Source organism: Lygodium microphyllum, chromosome 3, assembly GCF_053477565.2.
Source record: "Lygodium microphyllum isolate KBCC chromosome 3, Lygodium_microphyllum_v1.1.10, whole genome shotgun sequence".
Taxonomy (NCBI): Eukaryota; Viridiplantae; Streptophyta; class Polypodiopsida; order Schizaeales; family Lygodiaceae; genus Lygodium; species Lygodium microphyllum.
Window position 1 is genome coordinate 155,683,007 of NC_141137.1, and position 26,483 is coordinate 155,709,489.

The following is a 26,483-nucleotide window of genomic DNA, read 5'->3' on the forward strand; positions in this document are numbered from 1 at the left end:
TCGCACTTCTGAGCATCTAGTCAATCCTTTAAGGGCATTTGAACATATCCACCAAAAGGTCAGCCAAGATACCCTATTGGAAACTTCCCCTCTAATTGGCATAAATCATCTGGCTCCATGCTAGTGTACAAATTACTCATTCACATTTGTTACGATAAACATGCAAAGTCCTAGAGGTCTATTCTCTATAGTTATGATTTAACCTCTACATATTTGAATATACGAACTAACTAAGAGTCTTAAAATGATGTATTTTTTCTCAAATGTCACAAAATTATTAGATCATACATGAGTTTGTCAACCTACTCAATAAATAGAAAATTTGACTCCATTTATATTTTTAATCCAAATTTATTAGATCCTCCACCATTTTTTCAACCTACTCATCATCAATAAGTACCAAATTTGAATCCCTTTCTATTTTAGAGTCCAAAATCTTATTCTATTTCACAAAATGGTGATACACAAAGAGCTTCATAGTGCTACCCCTAGTCTTCATCATGGCCTTTGAGAGTTGTCACAACTTATTTAAATGAGTGTGGTGAAAAGTATTGAAAACAATGGATTTGATTAGCTGTGACACTTTCGATGAAGTAGAAATTTCACACACCTAAGCCTTTTGTTATATCCATAGTTACTACTTTCCATCATGTCATTCCCCTCTTATACCATATTATTAGAATGTCTATTACTAGATTAACACTCACTTCTTAATTCACTAGAATTTTCTTCAATTGAAAACCATTTACTACTACCTTCTTAAGTGATACTTCCTACTACAAGATTTTGAGAAAAAAGTTTCCCTCTTCAATGCCTTTTTTACTCTTCTAGTGCCAAACAAAATACAACATCTAGTCCATATACTTCTCTTGATCCACATGTAGTTGCACCAAAATTGTGACAATTTGAGCTCATTTATTTTGTTATTGTTATACTCTAATATTCCATATCTCATTTTGGCTTTTTATAAGCAATATGTTCTTCTTAGCTTTGTGTTTCCCTCACAACAACTCGCTCTAATGTAATGGCATTGATTTCCACAATAATGATATGTTTCTCCTTGCATCATTTCTATTATTTGTGTGTCCTATTCTAAGGTAATCGAGAAAAAAAAAATCATTGGCTCCCAAAATCCTACATGTTCTCTATTATCAAGAGTTATGTGATCTACTTGTACAACCTCGAGCAACCTCAATCTTGGGTACATAATAGGTGCTAGGGCTAACTACTTTTGACATCTGGATTTTACCAACATGTTGCACTCTCATACCCCTTCTATTCATAAATGTGGTAAAACTTATCCTTCTTGATTTCTTCTATTATTTCTAGTTCCTTCAATCTCTTTGTAATATTTTTTCTTGCTTGTTTCATGAATTGATTGATAACCCTTTAGTTTTCTTCTTGTCCTTAGATGAATCCTTGTCTCTCCTACTACTCTTCTTCTCTAACTACTTTTTCTTCTTGCTATCTTCATCATCATCATCTTCTAACACCTCCTCCCATTCTAATTCGGAGGTCAAGTCTTCATCTTCATTCTCCATTTCTAAATCTAGTATCTCCTCAAATCTGGAACTATATTCCTTAGCTTCCTTCTTTGGTTGTGCCCTTTCTCCAATCTTACTATAACCTACATGAAGTCATCAAAATCATCATTTTGGGGGTTCTATTTGAATATTGATAATAAAACTACAATTCATTTGATTCAAAACTTTGATGAAATAAAATATAGTCATTTCTAGGAAAGGCTTGTCTAGTTCCAATAACCTCTTTATTACATTGAAGAATTTTATACCATAGTTTTAAACCAATATGCATTTTTTTTTTCTTTTAACCTTGCTTAGGATCTCTTCCATTTTCTTATCCAATTAGAACCTTTCAAATAACTTTTAAATTAGGTCATTATAATTAATAAAGTGATTTACTCCATAGCTACTAAAATAGTCAATTGCTGTACCATTCATGGATTATATAAATTGTTGTTTTGCTCCCTCATTGCCATACATGGTGTCATATTGATCCACTTTCTACCCATATTGTCTTGAACTATGTAATATAACAAATAGGGTCTATATCTTTCTCTTAGAAAACTTTGCTACATAAGCTTTGAGGTTTGGTGGTGGTTGAAGAGCCATATGGTTTGATGTTGTTTACTTTCTTCTTCTTCTCAACTATGGTGAATGATTAAATTTCAAACTTTCATGTGAGACTATGGCATAGTCTAACATTGCTATTGATGTGCTCTATCCATCAATTTCCACAATGGTCATGTTCTTATTCTAGTTAATGATCCAATAGTGGAAAATGTCTTGTTTGACATATACTCAAGTGAAGGAGTACTTGATTATGGATTTGAATTCATACCATCTCTAAATGGAAAAGGAAACTTTTCTCTCACCCAGAAAGTATAGGGATCACCTTATTCACATGTTTATCCTATGTAAACCTTCTAGGATTGCTATGTATTAGTGCGTATTTTATCATACACAAAATATTGCACAACAGACATCATGTACTAGAATAAAAGTTTCTAGGTTACATTTATACATCCATATTATTCAAAAATATGATTTATATCTTAAATGTACCCACACAATTTTTATAGTACCCTAATTACCACACAATCACTTATCTCTTGCAAAAAATATATTTTTTACCATAAAATATTTAGTAAGAAACATTTTTTCATAGGAAAGATATGAGGCCCTATATAATCACAAGACTAATATCAGTTCTCTCTCTCTCTCTCTCTCTCTCTCTCTCTCTCCCAATTAGCTCTTGATAGCCTCATTATAAACTCATAAATATGAAATCTACTCCTTTTTTTTCATAATAGAGCCTTGCATTAAGAATTCATAAAACCTTTTTCTCTCTCTCTCATAGTCATCTTATCTCCCTTCAAGATGTTTTGATATACACTGCTCATGTCCCATCCTATGTTGACACACGGGGTTGGGTCATGATTATTTGTTTTCTACTTCTTCATGTATTAACCATAATTAAGGTGAACATATTCAAAAGCATATAATATTTGGAGATCATGTTCAATGAATCCACTTAATTCATTTAGAGAGAAGGAATGTTATGGAAACTACAATTCAATTCACATTCAACCCATTACATGCTAATGTGATAGGGACTCAAATCCACTTACAAACATATAAATCTATTTTTAAAAATGAAACTTCAATGATGAGTTGAAGGAAGCTCACATTTCTTCATCATGCATTTTAATCAAGACTTGAAAAGTTTGATGATGACTCCATGCTACTTTGCTTAGGTTAGTCTTTGATGTGATCAGATATTTCATTGAAGCGCATATAAAGTTCTTGTATTAACTCAATTGTATCATTGACAATAAATTATTTTATGGTAATCTATTGTCTTAAGTTGGTCTTTGGTGTGATCAAATATTTCATTGAAGCACATACGAAGTTCTCATATTGACTCAATTGTATCATTGATAATAAATTACTTTATGGTAATCTGTTGTCAAAGACAAGCAAAGAGTTACCAAATAATGTAATGCTTTTTATAATTAATTTCTTAAGTAGCACCCCTAAAGTTAATAAGCTATCCTTTAGTAAGTTTTTAAAGGGAACCCATAAAGTTTATAATGTAAGAATTCATGTCAAAAGATTAGTTTTAGCTTTCATGACATACCCACAAACCTATCATTGAGAAAGATAGTAAGCTATACCAATTTAATTTGAAGGACTTGTAGGACATTTTATAAATAAATACTTTTCAAAATATAACATATCATACCAAATAATTAGCTAGTACTAACAACAATATAGGATGCGCTGATAAGTATGAACGGAGAAGCCCAAGTGGAAGCATGAGCAAGCGCAAGTAAGAGAGGTGTGAGTTATGGCAGATGTAGCAAGAAAGAAAGAGAGAGAGAAACTCAAGATGTGCGAACTCTAATAGTCACAATGTGTGACCAGCCTTCCCTTTATTCAAATGTCACTGAAAGAACAAAGAATGAAGTGACAATAATGGGTGCCTATCGGTTGCAATATGTAGATGCAAGTACTGTCAACATAGTAATATATGGACAGCTAGGCACATGCATCATTACCCCCAAAAACCTCCCACTTAAAGGAAAATGTGCCTTGAGTGAAGAGGGAATAAGAAAAAAAATGACACAATACAATATGTACATAGAGTACAATAGGATGAGGAATAGAGATCATCTCATATAATGCCCATCAACTTCCTAAGGAAGGAAAAACACTATGTTGAGAGACTTTTCGTGAGCAAATCTGCAAGATTTTGGCTAGTTGAGATCTTGACTAGGTCAACAGAATCAATCAACCAACATTGAGTGAAACCAAGCAAGGCATTAGACAATTGTGACTCATCCAAAGAAGAATTTGCAAGTATGTAATCATCATTAGTGTCAGATTGCTACACTATGTTGATCTCTTTGATCTTAACACTAGACTTAGATGGGACAATGCTATGACCATTAGACTTGTCTTACAATCTCCCTTTGCCCTTTTTCTTATTCTTGTCATCACACATTTTATGGCACTGCGGCTTGATATGTCCTGCTTTCCCATAATAATGGCATGTCAAATCAGACTTACGTCCATGGGACTTATTGTGAGACTGTCCATAGGACTTAGAATGAGACTTCTGTGAGTCTCTACCATGCTAGTCATTCCCACTCTTACCATCATGGTGACGCGGAACTGTCAAAGCATGAGAAGTATGAGAAGCATCCACATTCTTTCTATTGATCTCCTCTATTAGGAGTACACCATCTATATCAGACAATTTCAACCCATTCTTGGGTATATTTGTATACATACTAGTAGAGAATGTTTCTTAAGACTCAAGTAGTGTGACCAACAACAATAAAGGTGGAAGATTGTCCTTAGATTCGATACCCTGCAATGATAGTTGGCCAATGATAGTATGAAACTTGCTCAAATACTAGGAAACACCGATGCCTTCCTTCATACGAAGGTTCGTAAGCTACTTTAGCCCAATACATCTAAGAAATAGGGATTTGCTTATCACAAAGATTACATATTTTCTCCCAAAGATCCCATGAAAACTTCCCATCTATGATAACATTATAACAAACCTAGTTGTTGAGGGACAAGATAATCGTGGACCTAAAAAACTCATCTAAGTCATCCCATACATCCTGATCATGACCTTCATGCTTAATGCTTCTACATTTAATCAGCCTAATCTAAGATTTATACACCAAAATTTACCAAATTTGGGCCCTCCAATAGTTATAATTGCTGCCATCCAACTTTTCAATGTTGAAGATAGCACTGTCATTTGCATGACCAACCATACTATGAGAAAAAGAGAGGCACAGTACAAACCAAACAAGCTGATGTTATACCTACAAACAATCCCAAAACCACTACCAAAATAAGCTAAAAACAAGAGGTAGGGACCAAATAATGAGCTATCCACAAACTATGACCAAAATAGCATCGAATGGAGGAGATTGCTCTCATAAATAATACAACAATGTATAATTACAAAATGCTAAAAATGAGATATAGCATACTCAAGCTCACTGCAAATAAAATCCAAAGCTCAATGTAACATCCAAGTGTCAAGTAAGAGGCACCCACTAGAATAAAAGTTAGATGCCAAGTGAGCAAACAAAGCTCAAATCCTCATGTAAGTGGCATTCAAACATCTAAGATACATCAACTACATAGCCAGGAGTATAAGACCCAATAAAAGCTTCAAGCATGTAAGTAGACTCTTAAATTTAAGGGATATGGGACTCTTAAGAGGTATGGGACCAGTGTGATGACGGGAGTACTTGTGAAACATCTCTGCACATCTTTTTAATCACTCTTTATGCTTCTCTCATTGGATATGAGAGATTTCCAACCTTATTTCTCATTCTTGCCTAAGCAATTCACTCTTCAATTTTGAACAAAGAGGCATGCACTCCAAAACCAAGCTTTAGGTCCCTAGTGGGAATCCTAGAGTACTCTTTGCTAAGGCACCACCTGTCGCGACCCAAAATGGGATTGACTTTGATAGCGTCTCTCTCATTCTCTAAGCTCACTACTAGATATCACACCACTAATCCCACAACTCTTCAGCCATGAGCTACAAAAAGCTAGAAAACCTCTATTGACATGAAAACATTATGTTTGTAGTCTATTACCTACCTACTTGCCTATCTATAGCTTGAAGCTAGAGTCATCAATATAAAATTTTCTAGTACACCACATATATCTAATTTCCTATCTAGAGCTTGAAGCTAGAGTTACCAATATACAAGTGTCTAGTACACCACATATATGTACTAGGCTACTCCTTGGTTGAATGTTGTGCCCTCTAATATATGAGTGTACTGCACTAGTTAGAGATTTGACCCACTTTCCCTCATTATTTATCACAAACCATTGTACTTATTCTACTCTTTCTCACCTCAAATCCCTTATGACTCTCGTACCTAAAAGGCTTGGATGTAGCTTACACACTCAATCCACAAAAAGACAATTGCAATGCAACGTTGTGTGCAAATGAATGCTTGAATACATTATGTGAATGAAATTTTCTCAAGCATATTTAGTGTAGTAAACAAAGTGTAACTGCAACAAAAATTCTTTCAATTTTTCTTCCCATGTGTTTTATCTATACGTTGTGGTGTTGCTTCACAAAATTATGGGCACGAGTCTACCTCACTCATGCTACCTTTGGAAAAAAATATCATAAGAATGACGTTCTCATGATATGTAACAAAGCTCATTAGTTTTTAGCAAGATATACTAGACTTGTGGCACATTGGTTCATTTAGTTTATGACGTAATAGCACCGACGCCACCCTAGCTATTGGAACAATCATGTCAAGTTTAAAATCCTTAGTTTTGTGGACTTTGAAGTTGTATATGAAATATTTTTATTGATTATGAAATTTATTAATGTTCTCAGTATTTTTAAACTTATTAATATTTTTAATCATTTTTATAACTATTAATATCATTATTTTATTTGGTTTTTTACACCCATTTATTTCATAGAAAATCAAAAAACTTGTCATGACGTGAAGTGGGAGAGAGAAAGAATACTAGATGAGGGAGAAAGGTTGCACCATGGAGAGAGTGAAAGAAGAAAGAGGTGTGAGAAATACAAGAAGAAGTGAGAGATACAGAAAAGGAGAGAAGAAGACAGCCCACAAGAGGAGAGAGATGAAGCAAGAAAAGACATGTACTTTATCAAAAACTGGTATAAAATGATTAGTACCTTCACCTTTTATAATTCTCCTATGTACCCTACTTCCCATGTTCCATTCCCACTCAAAAGAAGTTTTTGTTCTGAGAAACATTGGGGAACTATTTACAAGAGCTCAATATAAAGGGGATGATAGGTGGCTACTAAAATAGGAAAATCACTAGTATGTACTAAGTAATGGATGGAATTAGAAGTGGAAGACCAAATAGACCATATGGACATCTATTTGAAATAATTAAACTGAGAACTAGACCACCATAACTCCAAGAAAATACTATTGCAAACAATAGGTAGCTTGTTGTCTACTACAGACCATGCTGTAGTAAAACTAAGGTAACTTTTGGCATACCACTCATCATAGTTAATACCAAAGTCTTCATAGCCATATCCCTATGCATATACCACTCATCTTCTAGTTGGTGTAGACCCAATTAAGTGTGAGTTGATGCATATCTTGAATAAATCCATCATAAACATAATCAAAAACATCAGATTCTTTATTTTCATCTGTCAAGATTGTGGGAGAGAAGGAAGGAGTCTCGCTTGAAGCTTTGTTGCTTGCACAATGGGGGAATACACACAAGGGTGGAGGCTGAAAACAGTTTTCCTCTTCTTAGTTGTGTAAGCCAAAAGAACTCAAGTACAAAGAAAATAGAAGAACCCTAGATATGGATCTCAAACCAAACTCAACTAGCTAAGGTGGCATTCTAACTGAGCCATGAACTAGAGTAGATAAGGATAGCTATCATGTAGCTATTATTCAGGGGCGGTGTACCAACCGAATCTGCAACTGACAAGTCGGTGACATAAATACACAACGGTCACCCTGGCGTATCACAAGTGGAGCTTGATATCTCAACACTCCCCCTCGAGCTCAATCCCAATTCCTGCACACCAAGCAGGTCTCTGAACTTGCGCAGCTTCTCTACGCCCAATGCCTTCGTGAATATGTCAGCTACCTGATCCTCTGTGCTGACATAAACTAGATCAATAAGACCTAGTAAAACCCTCTCTCGCACATAGTGATAATGCACCTCAATGTGCTTTGTTCTAGCATGATAGACTGGGTTATTTGCCAAGTGTATACTACTCATGTTGTCACAATAAATGACAACTGGCCCATCTGTAGACTGATGCATATCATAAAGTAGCTTATGCAACCAAGCTACCTCACATGCAGCCATTGCTGCACCCCTGTACTCAGCCTCTGTGCTCGACAAGGCAACTGTAGGCTGTTTCTTACTGCTCCAACTGACTGCAGCACTCCCAAAAGAGAACACATATCCACTGGTAGATCGTCTATCAGAAATACTACCAGCCCAATCAGCATCAGTGTATCCATGCAACTGTATCTGAACCCCAGTCTCATAAAATAGTCCATACTGCAATGTGGACTTCACATACCTGAGTATGCGTCTAGTCGCATCCAAATGTGGTTTCCTTGGAGCCTGCATAAACTGATTTACCAATCCAACAGCATAGCTCAAATCTGGCCTGGTAATAGTCATATAAATCAAACTTCCTACTATGCGTCTGTACATAGTAGGGTCGTCTAGAACCTCACCTACATCTGTGCTCAGCTTCACATTCTGCTCCAAAGGAACTGAAATAGGCTTACAGCCTGTCATCCCATATTTGGACAGCATGTCCAATCCATACTGCCTCTGCAAGAGCTGAATCCCACTTGGTTATCTAATCACCTCAATGCCCAAGAAATAACGCAGCTCTCCCAAATCCTTCATCTCAAACTTCTGCTTCAATAGCATTTTCACATGAAGGATATCTTCATCACTGTCACCTGTCATAATCAAATCATCAACATAAATGACAAGTAGCATAATACCTTTCTCTGTTTTTCTCACATAAAGTGAGAAATCTGCCTTGGAAATCTGAAAGCCAATAGTGACAAGATACTGTCCTATCTTGTCAGACCATGCTCTAGGTGCTTGCTTCAAGCCATACAAGGCTTTCTTCAACCTGCAAACAAACTCAGGATGAACAGCATGCACATAACCTGGTGGCTGCTCCATATAGACCTCTTCTTGCAAATCACCATGCAAGAAGGCATTCTTTACATCCATCTGATGTAAAGACCATCCCTTTGATGCAGCCATAGCAATGACTGCTCTTACGGTTGCCATCCTTGCAACTGGACTGAATGTTTCTTCATATTCAATGCCATATGTTTGTGCATACCCCTTGACTACTAATCTTGCCTTGTATCTATTCACAGAACCATCTGCATTGTGCTTTACCTTATAAACCCACTTACAGCCAATTGCATTTTTACCTTTAGGCAAAGGTACCAATTCCCATGTAGCATTTGCGTCCAAGGCATCCATTTCTTCATCCATGGCTTTCTCCCATTTTTCTTTTCCCATGGCTTTCTCAAAAGAAGTGGGTTCTGGTTCCTGTATCACTTTAACCATATATGCATAGTGAATGACTGTAAATCCATCATATTTCAGCCTATCCACAGGATACCTAGCTCTCGTAGACCTGCGCAAAGTAGGTTCACTCCCAAGTGCTCTCAAAACATCCCTAGTCTTCCTTACTCCAGGTGTAACAATAGAAGGAATACCCAACTCATCATCAATGCTCTGTTCTGAGCCACTGGATTCACCATCCACATAAGAGTGACCTGCATTCACATCAAACATGGGCTGATCAACCTTCTCTTTTCCTTTTCGTGATACTTGCATACCACTATATGCATTACTTTGAGAAGATTCTCCTGATCTCAATCTGCCTGTCCATGGCGAAGAATGTGAACCACTACTAGAGGACGCTCCAGGTCCACTAATATTTTGTGACTGCTGCTGTGAATTTTGTGCAGCATTACCATTTTGTGCATCTACATCATCAATCACATTTACTGGTTTATACCAGCTACTCATCTCATCAAAAACAACATCTCTGCTCACTGTAAACTTACGAGTAGAAGGGTTATAGCATCTATACCCTTTTTGCTGCAGAGAGTAACCAATAAAGATGCACTTCTCAGCTTTTGGATCCAACTTGGATCTCAACTCATCTGGCACATGTACATAGGCAATGCAACCAAAAATTTTCAAATGAGAAATATCTGGTTTCCTACTAGTATACCTCTCCTCTGGAGTCATTCCATGTATTGCTGCAGTGGGAGTCCTGTTCATTATGTAGACTGCTGTAGCAACTGCTTTAGCCCAATAAAAATCTGGCAAGTCTTTTTCATTGAGCATGGCACGAGATACCTCTCCAATATGCCTGTTTTTTCTTTCTGCAATTCCATTTTTTTGTGGGGTATGACTGCATGAATATTGCTGCTTTATGCCATGCTCCTGCAGGAACCTTGCAAACTCATTTGAGAGGTACTCTCCCCCTCCATCTGACCTTAGGCATTTTATCTGCAAGCCTGTTTCTTTTTCAACCATAGCTTTAAGAGTTTTGAAATGCCCAAAAACTTCACTTTTCTTTTTCACAAAATACACCCAAACTTTTCTGTTATAGTCATCAATAAAACTGACAAAATAATGACAACCTCCAAGAGATGCAGCTTTAGTTGTCCACACATCAGAGTGGATTAATTCCAATGGCTTCTTACTCTCTTGAACATGTCTAGGAAATGGTTTCCTTGCCTGTTTTCCAAACTGACAGGCTTCACATATCTTATGCATTTCTGCAACCTTGAATTTCGGCAAACCTGCAACAACATTTTGGGCCTGCATTGATTTAAGTCACTGTACATTAACATGACCAATGCGTTTATGCCAGATATCAATATCTGCAACTACACCGGTCCCATGTGCAAACATTGCTGCACTCAATTCAGACATGTCTGCATCCAATGTAAACATTCTGCCCTTCTTCTTTCCTTTTGCTATCAAGCGACCTTTATTTTTCATATCCTCAACAAAGCATCCATGAGGATTAAAGCTGACCTGCAAGCCCTGCTCAACCATTTGACCAACAGAAACCAGATTCTTGGTGATATTCGGGACATGAAATACATCGGACAGGTATTTCTTTTTCCCATCCTGCATAGACAAAGGAATTTTTCCAATCTGCACAATAGGATGTGCAGTATCATCACCAGTCTCCACAAATCCTGGTTTTTCCATTTTCCTTGCATCCTCCATCCATTCTGCATGACCTGTCATATGGTTTGATGCACCTGAGTCAACATACCATACATCGTTGCTTTCTTCTGCACTTGTCACAGAATTGTTCATGTGCTGCACCATAAACAGATGCTCATTTCTGTCATCACCCTGTCTACTAGAGGATGCATAATTTCCTTGTTGCAGTTTTCCATTCATGATGTCATTCTGCTTTTTATAACAGTCTTTAGCCATATGACCCATTTTACCACAATAGTAGCATTCAACATTACTGTTTGCATTTTGGCCTCTTTGCCATCCACCACGACCTCTTTGGCTCCCCCTGCCTCTAGAGTTACCACGTCCTCCTCCATAGGACTGGTTTTCTTGAGTTTGCTGCATATTCTGATTTCTACCACGGCCTCCATATCGGCCTTCTCTACCTCTGCCTCTACCTCTTCCAGCATTTGAGTAGAAGATAGCTTCTTTTGAAGTTCCTCCTGAAGAAGATGCACCACCATTTCTTTGCTCCTCAGAAATTAGAAGAGCAATCAGCTCCTCAAAATCAGGAAATCTTTCACGAACTGAAATGGATGTCCGAAACTGTGCATAATCCTTTCCTAGACCATTCAAGGTCACAGAAACTAAATCATCATCTTCCACTGGTGACCCAATGGAAGCAAGTGCATCTGCAATCTTCTTCACCTTCATGTGGTAGTCGTTGATGCTCATATTTTCTCTTTGCACATTGTGCAACTCTTGCTTGAGCTGCATTTTCCTGGCTTGCGTATTTGTGCTACACATTTTTGACAAAGTATCCCATGCCTCCTTTGGCGTACTTGCATCTTGAATATGCACAATCATAGAGTCTAAAATGCTGATAGACAGCTAGTACATAACTTTCCTGGCTCTCTCATGCCATGCTTTAAATGCTTGCATTTGCTGTTGATTGGGAACATGAGGAAGAACTGGTTCTTCTTCATTTCCTGCAACAAATTCCCAATATCCTTTTCCCATAAGGAAATTCGTCATTCTAAACTTCCATGCTTGGAACTTGTTCTTGTCAAGCTTTCAGTGACAATCTGTGAAAGAGAATCAGATGCCATTACAGAAGACTGCAAAAAATTCTGTCACTGCAAAAACCACAGCTTCACCCTCACAAGGGAAAATCTGCAAAATTGGCGAAAGTGGTATTTGACCACACAGTCACTTTCTAGTGACGATTTTGCATCAACAGGCAATAGGGATGATTCTGTAACTCCCAATGTCTCTGCGCACAATCATACAATGCAATTTTTACAGTAACTATTCACCGACCTGTAGAACAGTGGCTGCATAGCATAAAACTGGGCCTTTTCCTGAGTGCGTGCAGAAAAGTTCCGCCTCCAAAACAGGCCCCGAAATGGCCTCAAATCAAAAAAACAAGGTCGCCAGGGGCTAAAGCCCTCACCCACAGCATATACTGCCCTCTTGCTTCACCGCGAAGGGTGTCTCAACCTAAGACAATGCACTCCTGCACTTTCCGGCTGTGCTACCTGCAGAGATCTGCTCCCAAAATAGAAAACGAAAGCAACACTGCTCCTCTTACCAGAACACCGCGAGCTTGGCTTGCTTTCTTGAGCTCCTTACCACGAACAAGGCTCTGATACCATGTTAAGATTGTGGGAGAGAAGGAAGGAGTCTCGCTTGAAGCTTTCTTGCTTGCACAATGGGGGAATACACACAAGGGTGGAGGCTGAAAACAGTTTTCCTCTTCTTAGTTGTGTAAGCCCAAAGAACTCAAGTACAAAGAAAATAGAAGAACCCTAGATATGGGTCTCAAACCAAACTCAACTAACTAAGGTGGCATTCTAACTGAGCCATGAACTAGAGTAGATAAGGATAGCTATCATGTAGCTATTATTCAGGGGCGGTGTACCAACCGAATCTGCAACTGACAAGTCGGTGACATAAATACACAACGGTCACCGTGGCGTATCACGAGTGGAGCTCGATATCTCAACATCATCATGCTTATATCCTTCCCCAAATGGTCCATAAAGCTACCCAGTTACTATACATTCTCCATATGCATGGTCTTCTCCTCCATGATCCTCTTGTTGATCATTTTGATCTTCTTCATATACTTGGTCTTCATCATCTTGCTTATTACCCTCTTCTTGTTCTTTCTCTTGGCCACTATAAAACCCATTGTCCACTTCAATATCATCATTTCCTTTAAGAAATAAAAAATGGAGCATTTCCTTCAGTTGATTCCCATTAACATATTGTCCAAGATCAACAAAATAATCCTATTCATCACGGTTTTGTACAAAGTATACTTGTTTTCCAGGGTTCAATTTTGCAGGTTTATAATACTCCAAATAAGTGACAACATCTTTTAGAGTAGGCTGAACATTACCCTCATCATTGCACCAAGTAGCAATCAATGCAAGCATTTTCTTTTTCCATTCAACATGCTTCAATAAGATATTTATAGCCATCTCCACACAAGCATGAATATCCTCATGGTAGATACAAAGATGAATCAAGATGAATGTAGCACATTCCTTTATCTTGGTAGAACATTTCCCAAGTTTTGACCAATAAAAGCATATTGACATCCAAAATTTCCTATGCTAGTTGTTCTTTCAATGAAGCCCATGATCACTTCCTAACCAATGGAGGTGTATGAACTATCGTAGCCCAATGATTAGCATCAATCTCAACAAAGAGAATGGAAAGCAATACCAATACATATTCCAACTTCTACTAAGATGACTAATTAAGCAATGATACAAAACATTGTAATACATCCTTGCCTTGAAGAGATTGTAGAAGAGTAGTACCCCTGCTACAAAAATACATCATTGATGCCCACAAATCAGCTTCAACCTCTACTGTGTCCATGGTTAATAATCCCAGCAATATTCTTTTAGATTCCACATTACATGTACATCCTTGTAAGACAATTTTATCATAGAGATTGATAAGAGCTTGTATTACACCTTGTTAAACAAACTAAGAAGTATGAGGTTTTAATTGATGTATAAGTACTTGCTCAATTAAACTGACATCTACCACTTCTAATTCCATTTGAGAGTCATCATATAAGTCATGAACTAGCGGCGTTCAGGCGGAGTAGGGGGGTGGCATGGCATGTTAGGCGGAGCAGGGGGCTAGCGCGTTGAAGACAGAGACGGGAGGGGCAGCGCCTGAGACCACCGGGGGGGGGGAGATGGTCGTTTGACGGCTGCCACCCCTACACTTGGGGGTGCATGCCCCCTCTCCTACTCTTACTCCCTCTCTCTCTCTCTCTCCCGGGCATGTTGTTGGCAGGGAGAGAGAGGTAAAAAATTTTGAGTTAATTTTAAAAAAATTTAAAAATGGGGGAGGGTTCTCATGGGGGAGGCGCATGAGAGGTGTTACATCCTCTCCCCCTTAGAGGAATCGAGATGTCCTCATCTCGAGAAGATCTGGGGGTATTGTTGGTTGAGAGTATTTTCATCCATCTAGGCAACATCCTCTTCGGGATAATCTTTCCACTGGATGAGGTATTCTCTCAAGGTCTTTGATCTCAAATGCCTCTCCCTAACATCTAGGATTCTATCAAGCCGTAGCTCAAGGACTCCTTGGCTAGGCATTACAATTTGTTGGTCATCAAATACATGATTCAGATTAGGTAGATACCTTTTCAATAGGCTAACATGGAATACATTATGAATCTTTAGAGTTGCGGGCAGCTATAGTCTGTAAGCATTAGGCCCTAGGCACTTGATGATCTTATAAGGTCCACAATACCTTGGACTTAGCTGCTTGTACTCTCCCAAGGATAGTGAACTCTTTTTAGGGCGTATACGGATGAAGACCATATCACCTTCGATCAAGGATCTGTCTTGCCTTTTCAAGTCAGCGTAGGCCTTCTGTCCATCCTTTGCAACTTGGATGTCTTGTCTTATTGATTTGATTTGATCATCCATGTCTTCCAGCATCTGTCTTGAAGCTTCTACCCTCAAAGTTGGATCCGAGAAGTTCAAAGGGATATGACTATCATGCCCATATAATGCTTGAAAAGGGGTCATTTGAATACTCTGTTGGTAAGAAGCATTGTAAGCAAACTCAACTAGTGGTAATGATTGAATCCACTTTTTGGGTTCGTGACAACAATATGCCCTAAGCATATCTTCAATGACTTGATTGAATCGTTCTATTTGACCTTCAGTTTGAGGATGGTAAGTTGTGCTGAAATAGAGTTGAGTTCCAATAGCCTCAAAGATAGCCCTTCAGAAGTGTGATGTGAAAAGAGAGTCATGATCACTAATGATTCTTTTGGGTAACCCATGAAGTTTGAATATTTCCTTGATGAATAATCTTGCGATGTCTAAAGCTTTATAGTTCGTCTTGACAGGGATGAGATGTGCGACCTTGGTGAGCATATCTACTATAGCCAAAATAGAGTTATATCCTCCCTGAACTTGGGGTAAGCCAACTATAAATTCCATACTAATGAACTCCCATTTCATTTGTGGAATGTCAAGTGATTGCAATTTCCCAGGCACTTTAACATGTTCTACCTTAATGCATTGAAAAGACAAACATTCCGTGACATATTTGAGTGCGTCCCCCTTGAGCCTTTCCCAATAATAGCTCTTTCTGACCGTATTAAGGGTCTTGGCATAACCAGGATGTCCTGAGAAAGGGGAGTCATGGGCTTCCCAAAGTATCTTCTGCTTGAGAGTCTGGCTTGCAAGGATACATAACCTTGTCCTAAGGTAGACAAGTCCATTACTGATGGAGAATTCTTGATACTTCGTCTTTAGCTTCGGGCCTTGATCCTTGATGGAGATCTCCCTTAGCATTTTCTGATAGAGTAGGTCATGATATGCCCCCTCTTTTGCTAGCTCAAGAATCAGGTTGTTTGGCATTGATACGTTTGTGGCTAAAGACCTTGCTGTTGATGGATCTTGCAAAATGAGAGAACTTAGAAATGCCTTGCAACTCAGTGCATCGGCAACTACATTCTCTTTTCCAGGTCTATATTTGATTTCAAAATCATATTCTTCTAGCACTTGGATCCATCGACATTGCCTCATATTCAGCTCATTCTGGGTGAAAATCCATTTAAGACTCTTGTGGTCCATTACTAAGGAAATTTTTTTACCTAGCAAGTAATGTCTCCAAAGTTTGAGAGCATGGATGACAGCCAATAGCATCAGGTCGTGGGTAGCATAATTCCTTTCATGGCTCTTCAATTTTGTTGAAGAATATGCTATGGGATGACCTTCTTGCATAAGTACACATCTTAAAGCAAGTGCACTAGCATCAGTTACCACTTCAAACTCCTTACTAAGATCAGGAAGTTTTAGGATGGGTGCTGATACTAAGCTTTGCCTTAGTTTGTCAAAGCTGGTCTGTTTAGTAGGTGACCATACAATTGCTGCTTGCTTCTTTAGTAGATCAGTCAGAGGTGCTGCAATCAAAGCATAATCTTTGATAAAAATTCTGTACCACCCTGTCAACCCAAGAAAACTATGTATTTCTTTGACAGAAGTTGGTGTTGGCCATTCTAGAACATCTATGATCTTAGCTGGATCTACTGAAATTCCTTCTACTGATACAATGAATCCTAGATATTCAATCTGTCACTTGAAAAATGTGCACTTCTTCTTCTTGGCATAAAGCTTGTGTGCTCTCATTGTTTCAAGAACAATGCGAAGCTGGGGTTCATGATCCTTTCCCTGTTTTGAGTAGACTAGGATATCGTAAAAAAAGATGAGTACGAAGTCATCAAGATAGAGCCTAAAGATATCCTGCATTAACCTGTTGAAGGTAGCAGGAGCATTCATCAGCCCAAATGACATCACTAGGAATTCGAAGTGTCCATATCTTGTACTGAATGCAGTCTTTGGGATATCTTCTTCTTTGATCCTTATCTGATAATATCCAGATTTGAGATCTATCTTTGAAAAGATCTTCGCCCCTTGAAGACAGTCAAGTAATTTATCTATTCTTGGAATGGGGTATTTATTTTTGATGGTTGCTTGATTCAACCCTCTGTAGTCAATGCATAGGCAAAGTGTTCCATCTTTCTTCTTTTGGAACAACATCGGAGCTCCCCATGGTGAACTACTAGGACGGATGTAGCCTTGATCTTTGCTTGAGTTGCTCTTTGAGTTCGATAGCTTCGGGGATGGACATTTTATATGGCCTCTTTTTGACCGATGCACCTCCTGGCACAAGTTTGATTTCGTGGTCGACTCCCCTTTGGGGAGGAAGTTCTGTTAGATATTTAGGGAATACGTCTGCGTATTCCTTTAATCATGAAGGTTCTTCTCTAGATTCCTGATCCTGATCTAGCTTGTTCAGCTTAATCAGATAGACAGGTAGACCCTTTTGAACACCTTTTATTATCCATGTTGCTTTTGCCAACTGTATTTTTGGCTTACCAGCCTCACCTTTAGTTCATGACTAGTTCCCCTTCAGAATTGCGGAAGGAAACTTGGCCCTTTCCATAGCGGTTGTGGGCATCATTGGGTATTAGCCAATCCATTCCAAGTAAACATTCATGGACACCTAGGTTCATTACCCTGAATCTCATAGAAGTTGGCTTCCCACCCAATAGGAATTTCACCTTAGCAATTTGCCTAGTACAAGTGACCTCACGACCATTTGCTAACTCCATAAGTAAAGTAGGAGCATCTATTGTGGCTATCCCTAATCTTTTTTCATAGATTGGTGAAATGAAGGAATGTGTATTGTCACAGTCAATCAAGGTTTTGAAGCTTTCACCTTGATATTCTAATGGAGTTTGAATCATCGAGAATTGGCGATTCGGACCCTTCTTGTGAAGAGTGGTGTAAACCATCGCCCTCTCAATGTCAGCATCCATGGATGAATCTTCTTCATTGTCTAGCTCCTTGGTGGAAACATTGGAGATTCTCCCTCTAGCCATAACACTGGTTTCTTGGCCATGAGCGGCTCTATTTTCACCTTGGAATTGCCCCTGGCGATGCCCTCTACCAAGCTTGGGACACTTACTCTTGAAGTATCCGGGCTCCTTGCAATGGACAAAATGTGGGTTGCAATCATTGCTTTGTGTTGGAACAAAGTTGTTGACAGCATTGACTCTAGCTTTCTTTCTTTGGCCCTGATTTTGATCCTGTGCTCTCTTAGTTTGAGCCTTAGATATGTCCTTATTTTGATCCTTGTAAGGCCAAATCCTCTTGTTCCTTGGTTTGGTCTACACCTCCTATATTATTGGAGCAGCTCAAATGAGTGCATCTTGTAGGTCTGTTGGGCGCATTGATTCCAATCGAGTGTTTATGGGTGGATTCAACCCAATGCAGAATTTTGACACCTGCTGTGTCATATCCATTGGAGATGCATACTTTAGGAGTGAGACAACCTTCGAATAATATGCTTCAAGCGATAATCCTAGCTGCTTCAAGTCATAGAATTCATTCATCTTTTGTGTGCGATAGGTAGGTGGTAGATACCTCCCTCGCACAGCTTCCTTAAGCGTATCCCAAGTGACTGTCCCCTCTGAGATCGCTTGGTCTCTGCACCACTATTTCCACCAAAGTCTCATTTTGCCTGTTAGCTTAAGTTTGGCGAGCATGGCTTGGTGAGCAGGTGTAGTTCCTACTGCCTCAAAGTAGTCCTCCATGGACTCAATCCAGATCTTGGCATCGACTTGAACAGTCCTTCCCTTGCCATCAAACTCGAGTGGCTTAATTTTTTGAGAAGGAATTTCTTCTCTTGAGCCACAGCTGGACTTAGTGCAGGAGTCAGATTTGGAACCTGCGCTGGGGGTTGCATCCGAACAATAAGATTCTTTAAGTTAACATCTTATCATACATTCTCATATTACGTTAATATGACTAGCATAGCTTTTTAGCTAAGTGATTTAATCACTTAACACCTGAGTTAACATTTATGATCAAGATAGACAATTGTAAAAAGTCTTATTTATTCATGAAGGCATAACCACTTGAGTACATTTATTTTGGATAAGTAGGACAAGCTGATTGATACATCAGTTAGGGGAAAATAGGATTGTGTTACAATCGGCTACAGGGATGGAATAATAATATGGAGTGGGGTCATGGATTTTCAGAAATGGTAAGTCATAGGAAGCTTGGGGTATCCCTTCCTTTGATACCCGTTCTTCTCATAGTGCCCTAACACTTTGATTTTGTCACAGCAGAGATCACCTGGGTCACTTTTTCATAGACATACTTGTTCTGCTTGACTTGCCGACTGCCAACATGCAAATTTTTGTTTACGCGAGCTTCGACAAAGATAAACAGCTTCACGATCTTTAAATCCTCCATCCACTTGATTCTCTTCAAGTTGGTTTGAAGGTATGCGAGTCGGTGGGCTGCTCTGTAGTATATTCTTGAGTCTCCTGTCCATCTCCACTCCTCATACAGGGGCGAAGGATTATAGATGCGGTTCAGAATATTCATCATGCCAAGCCTCTGATGATAATTCGAAGCATGCATTGTAGTCATGAACATGACATGAAACACCAAGAACTTGCTCCATGCTTCGTGACTTTGCAACCCAGCATCCATAAGTGAGTAAAGAAATGTTTTCAATAGAAAACACTACTCTGTTCTACTCACCCTCCCCTATTTACCCCCTTATTCCCTTTATTTTCCTCCATTAAGTTCCCTTATAATCTTTAGATCTCGTTGGTTTTCTTTAATACCAACTGTAACGTGTTCGGTTGTCCACTTGTGGGACACGTCTTAGCAGCCCATCAGGAAGAGAGTCTAGAAAGCACCACCTAGCACTCGCAAGGAATGTCACAGGGTTTGTGATCTAGGTCTTCCCAAGTCTGCCCCAAAGCACAAGTATCCGGCCGTTACCACTTAGGATCGACCTGAAGTCGACTTTTTTTTTTCCTATCAGTCAAGTCTCTAGGAAGTGGCTAGCGTCAGCTCTAGATGAACAACTTTGCGTAGGAACAACAGAGTCGAAGTGGATTTATGCTGTAGTTGGTTCATGGATAATGGGAAACGAGAGGGATACGAAGCTCAACCTCTCTACCCATAAGGCATAGTCCCATTCCGCTCCTCTAAAACAACATAAATTGAGATTCTAACTCTACTAACTCTAGGTCTTCACAGCTTTGTTATCACGTCTTTTGAGAAAAGTTCTCAGCTAACCGGTACCACCCTTCCATAGGACGGACCCAAGTCACGTCCACTGCACTTTCCTCGGGTTGCTTAGTTATCTATTTACCTACCACATTATGTTTGACATGCAAAGGTAGCTTCCTTAATTAACCAATTTAAACATAGGTTCCTTCACGTAACTTAGACACCGACATAAGAAAAAAACAATGTCAAGCACGTTCCTTTTCAAATATTTGATCTTTATTTATCATAGTCTTGGAATACATCAAGTATCTTGCTCGAAGGCTATCCTAGCAATCATCAAGATTGCTACTCCAAGTTTTTCCCGTAGACTAGTACACGGGCCTCGAAATCCCATCTCAAGTCACATCGGCCTCTTGTGTGGGATCCAGAGGTAAGGAATTTACAGCCAGAGCCTCCCCTGGCACCCAAGCATCCTCCCGCTCCAAGCAGCACCATGGAGAGACCTCTCACGGTGGGTTTGGTCCATGTACCTAGTGCGGCTAACAACCCCGTTGGATAGGGCCAGGCAAGTAGTCGGAGGTAATTGAACTTGCCTCTCCCTCCAGGCTACTAACTTGAAGCATTAAGTGTTTGGCCTTGAATTAGTTCCTTGAGCAAAGAAGTTCAAACAACATACCTAAGTGTACAATCATGATCATTTCTGTGATCATTCGTACAACTAACTGCTAAGGTGTGATTCCTTCTTCCTGAATACTCCCAGCATTCGATCTTGGATCGTTCATGACTTGGTGAGATTCCAAGGGCTTGGCAAGCTAGGTTGCTCAATTCCCCTTTTCCTTTGGGTCAGGGTTTATACCCTACCGACCCCAATTTTCATTACCTTAGGTCATCTTATACTATAGTCAATCTTGGACAACCCCGTCGTCCTCGGTTGGTCAATTTGCTTCTTGGCAATTCAAAATTTCCCTAAGTTTGACAAATCGGTCCCCAAGAGAGGAAGTTGTAGTAGAGCGACTACTCGACTTCTTAACGAATCTAACTTGTAATTAGATCTCGCCTTCCTTGGCCTAGGATGTAATAATAGCATCTTATGATTTAGTTGCAATAACATATGACCTTGTAGACTAGTTGCACGAGATAGGTAGCAGTGCCGATCTTGAGGAATTACATCCCTTTGTTTGTCAATATTACTAATATTCGTGTCCTAAGGCCGAGTACCCTCTCTTACTTGCAACATAGAATGATCTAAGTACGAGAACGTTGGATTAACTCTACAAGTGCAATACTAAGGAACATTTTTACTTGACTTAACCTATCTTTCATATTGAATGTACTATCATTTCATGCATATTGCATCCTATATGCTTTTCAACAAATGAAATATAACCCTTTTTCTTTTCATACATCTACTTATGCATGCAAGTTGCTTATATATGCAACTTATGCTACTTAAATTTATAATGCTATAAAAACATAATCTTTTCTTTTCCCATGCAAGTCACGCGAATAAGAATGCAGTTGCTTATGCAAATTCTAAATAAAATATGACTCTTTTATTCCTCTCCATAGCAACTATCTATTATTTAATTAAACATCCTTCTATGAATTAACCTATTTACGGACATCACAAGGGATTTTTATTGCACAAATGCATTGTGTACAACATAGTTCATTCCTTCCAGCGTAAATTACCCAATGCAAACCTTTTAATGCACAAGAACATTGCAATTTATATTTAACGTATATATGAGATGCAACTGAGACCTTATTGCATAAGTGCATCTTTTAACACCTGAACCATATATTTAAAAATGCAACAACCTTTCATCATGATAGTGTGAGAAATATAAGTACCTTGTCATGCAATTTAAAACTTTTCCAAACACTCCTATGATCTTTTTAAAACAAAGCGTTCTAATAATGCAATTTAAGTTTTCCCTATGCGAATTTGTACTTAATGCACCCATATCATGCGGAAACGAAAAGGGTGAATTTGATGGAACCTGAACATCCACAGGAGGGGTATTTTCGGTTCTTGCACTTCCAGTGGGGACTCCTACATGTGCTCCTCTTACTCCCACGTGTGCTCCTCTTGTGTGGCACTTTGGGGCCATCTCAATTAGGACTTGCGGGCAGGTGGAGGGTGTGCTGAAATTCTCTGCAAGCTGGCAATCCTTCCTTCTCGGAAGGGAACTCTCTTCACAACGAGTTGGGTCCTTCCATGGTCTGTGGGTGAAACACCCCCTAAGAAGCTTTTTTGTGGAAGCTTCTAGGAAGCTTCTTTGTTTTCTTCCTTTCTGTCAATTGGACTTGATAGCATCTCCTCCTCCTCAATCGTGCTGAGAAAGGTGATGATGAAGAGAATGATGATGATGATGAGGGTGGCGGTGGTCCTGGTAGCCTGGCGGCGTTCAGGCGGAGCAGGGGGGGTCCCTTATATAGTGGGGAGGGGGTGGTTCATGGGGGGGTGGGGGGGAGACGGCCATTTGACGGCTGCCACCCCTACACCTGGGGGTGCATGCCCCCCTCTCCCACTCTCACTCCCTCTCTCTCTCTCTCTCATCACACATACACTTCACTCATGAGCTCTCACATGTTTACTCATAGCATCTGGAGGAGCACATCACGTCACTTGATCCATACGCACCCCTTGATACACTGACCACTGATATCACATGCGTTCTGCATGATTCTGCTACACTCAGTTTTCCACATCACACATACACGCACCCCCCTCGGACCGGTACCATGCCACAGAACAGGTGGTATGATGATGAGTGCAGAGATCTACCTCAACAGCTACGCAATTTGGAGGCCAGAGGAGAGATCACACACAGACAGGCGCAGAGACGCATGCACCGCTTGACCCGCCGTAAAAAGAGAAAATGGGAGGAGGAGAGATATTGGGATATATAGCACCTTCTTATGAGCAGAGATTGTGCAGAGGCATGGAGGCAGATCAGAGAACCACGCTCACCCACACCGATACATGACCCTACAGTATGGCATGGATATGCACAGACTTTATATCATGTACCCGCATAGCCGCTAATACCCACACCATGTACACCGAGACCGGGTATTTCATCCTTTTTCACCACTAGTATGGTGAAACATGCTATCTCATGGTTACAGCATGGCCGCGCTTGAGACCAATTTGATCTTTAGGCAGAGCATATTATATATGGCAGAGACACATTGGCTCCACTCATTGCTCACCTCTTCAACCGTGTATTGTCTGAGGGGTTCCCTGACTCGTGGACAGAGCACACCATTGTACCTATCCACAAGTCAGGGGATCCTATGGATCCTAACATGTATAGGACCATCATGATTGGGCCAGTTTTGGCCAAACTTTATGGCACAGTGATGGAGGAGGAGCTCAGCACGCTGGCAGAGAGAGAGTGCATGCGCGCACCCGAACACGCAGGGTTCAAATGGGCAATTTCTACCATAGACCACATCTTCACTCTCCATTGTCTGATCGACCAGACACGAGTGAAGAAATAGAGATTGTATTGTTGCTTTGTGGATTTCCGCAAAGCCTTTAACACGGTTCCGAGAGAGAGGCTTTTCAGACGCCTACTTGATCTGGGGGTGGATGATGACATGATGTGGGGTATTTATGCACTATATGAGCGGGTTACTGGCAAAGTCAGATGTCCGGGAGGTATATCAGATCCCCTTGTGAGCACCATTGGTGTGAAACAAGGATGCCCACTCTCACCGACTCTATTTGGGCTATACATTGATGAGATAGCAGAGTTTATTCAACAGTGAGCCGGTGGAGGTATAGATCTCAGTGGAGCCACAGTTCATATCTTACTATATGCAGATGACATTGTGTTGGTCTCAGATTTAGCTCAGGGATTACAGCAGCATTTATTAGCATTGGATGATTTTTTCATACAGAGAGGCATGACAGTGAACCTTGGTAAAACCAAGGTTCTTATATTCCATACATCAGCTCAGATACGCAGACAGAGTATTTTCATGGCAGGAGGAGGGAGTATTGAGGTCATTGGATCATATGTATATTTGGGAGTCACCTTTACAGCAGCTTCAGGGATTTCCTCGATGACACTGGCAGCTCGTGACCACCTCACTAGAGGATACTCAGCATTGGCTCTTATGGAGCGACAATGTCATCATGCACATTTCCAAGAGCCCCGCACCAAGGGGTGGCTCTTTAATACTCTAGTCACTCTAGCACTGATGTATGGAGCAGCTATATGGGGGCCAGGCCTTGCGGATTATGTATGGACATTGATGGAGAGACCTCAGGTGATCATGATATCTAGATTGATTCGCAGCAAGGCCTCAGTCCCACATGACATTGTGCGAGCAGAGCTTGCCACACCGCCCATGCTAATCGAGGCATTATTTCAGACAGTCTGCTTCCTACACAGATTTCAGGATATGGACAGAGATCGCATTGCATACAGAGCATATATGGCATCTCAGGAGATGGCTCGAGTGGGGGATACCACATCATGGTATGCACAGACTAGAGCTTGGTTTGACAGACATGGGCTGGACATTGATAGACTCCCACCTCTTCTATATGATACTCAGGCTCCCACTTACACCCTCTCTCTCTCTGAGAGGAACAAAGTCATCAGACAGGAGATATGGCATATTTATATTTAGAGGACATGGGTCAGCCCTACACAGCCACTGCCATCGAAGATGGCACATTATTATACACAGTTCTTGAGCATATCAGAGCAGCGATTCATAGAGATTCTGAGATATATGCAGATCTATATGCCACATCGATTGAGAGTTCTTATTGGACAACTCAGGGTATCATCACATCAGCTTATGATTGAGAGTGGCAGAGCCAATGGCATCCCACGGGAGGAGAGGATATGCCCTCTTTGCAGATCAGAGGTGGAGAGTGAGGAGCATTTTGTTCTCAGATGCCCGGCATACTCAGAGTTGAGATCTAGATACACATTGAGTAGCTCACTTTAGGGATGTATGACTGATATGGATCAGAGATCATTTGGCCGTTTTCTGGGAGAGGCATGGCACATTAGAGAGCAGAGCACACAGCAGGTCCCAGTCAGAGAGGGGCCCACCCAGACGACTATTACACAGTTCTTTCAGACAGACAGAGTGAGAGCTACTGTACGAGCCTCCAGCCAGACCTCCGGGCTCACACTACAGCAGGTTGAGGACCAACGTACCCGATGCTGCACGAGGATCCGTGGGTTTCGGACCCCACAGCCACACTGACAGGAGATCCGGAGGATTCTTGATCTACATCGATAGCAGACTGAGATCCGATGACACTCGACACATTGGATATCAGACCTCCAGTTTGCTCTTTCTCCACCGTTGATGTACCACATCCTGCATCTAGGAGGGATCACCTGCTATTAGCGACTTCGACGACTACTACTACATCCCAGTATAGTATATCTCCCTGCATCTGTTACATATACACATCGCACCACTTTATCACAGCCGATAGTTGTTCCCCTATCACAGCCGACATTTGTTCCCCTTTTGTAGCCATTATCTGGAGTACCAAAGCTACATACGCACATACACATACACGACACTTATCACACTCACAGCACCATATTTTCAGTTTCCAGTTTTTAGCTTTTCATTCAGCACTTTTATTTTGGATAGCTGGACCTCATCAGTTGTATCACAGTTTGTCTCATAGGCCAGTTTTGGTCTTTAGAAGACGTTAATATAACTTTCTTTCTTTCTTTCTTTCTCTCTCCCCAACATGTTGTTGGCAGGGAGAGAGATAGAGGCAAAAAAGTTTGAGTTTATTTTTAAAATATGTAAAGGGGGGGTTCTCATGGGGGAGGAACAGGAGAGATGTTACAAAACCCATCACTGGATTTGAGATCTATTATTAAACATGAGAAAGATTATGAACCTTCACAATTTGAAATAGTAGTGGTCATGCTTCAATCTGAGGGTGTAATAATCCCATGTAATGACAAATTGACCAAGTGATGATAACCAATCTTGGATAGGTTATTAGTAAATATTTTTCCATGCAAATTTCCTCATATTTCTCTATTGGATATGTTTCTATAGACCAACTTGAGCACCTTGTAGAATT

The 26,483-nt window shown here is 40.1% G+C and overlaps 1 pseudogene; it reads left to right on the forward strand.

Moving 5' to 3' along the window:
- The first annotated feature begins 23,800 nt into the window (after positions 1-23,800).
- Positions 23,801-25,633, forward strand: LOC148039067 (uncharacterized; annotated as a pseudogene).
- Positions 25,634-26,483: the final 850 nt, after the last annotated feature.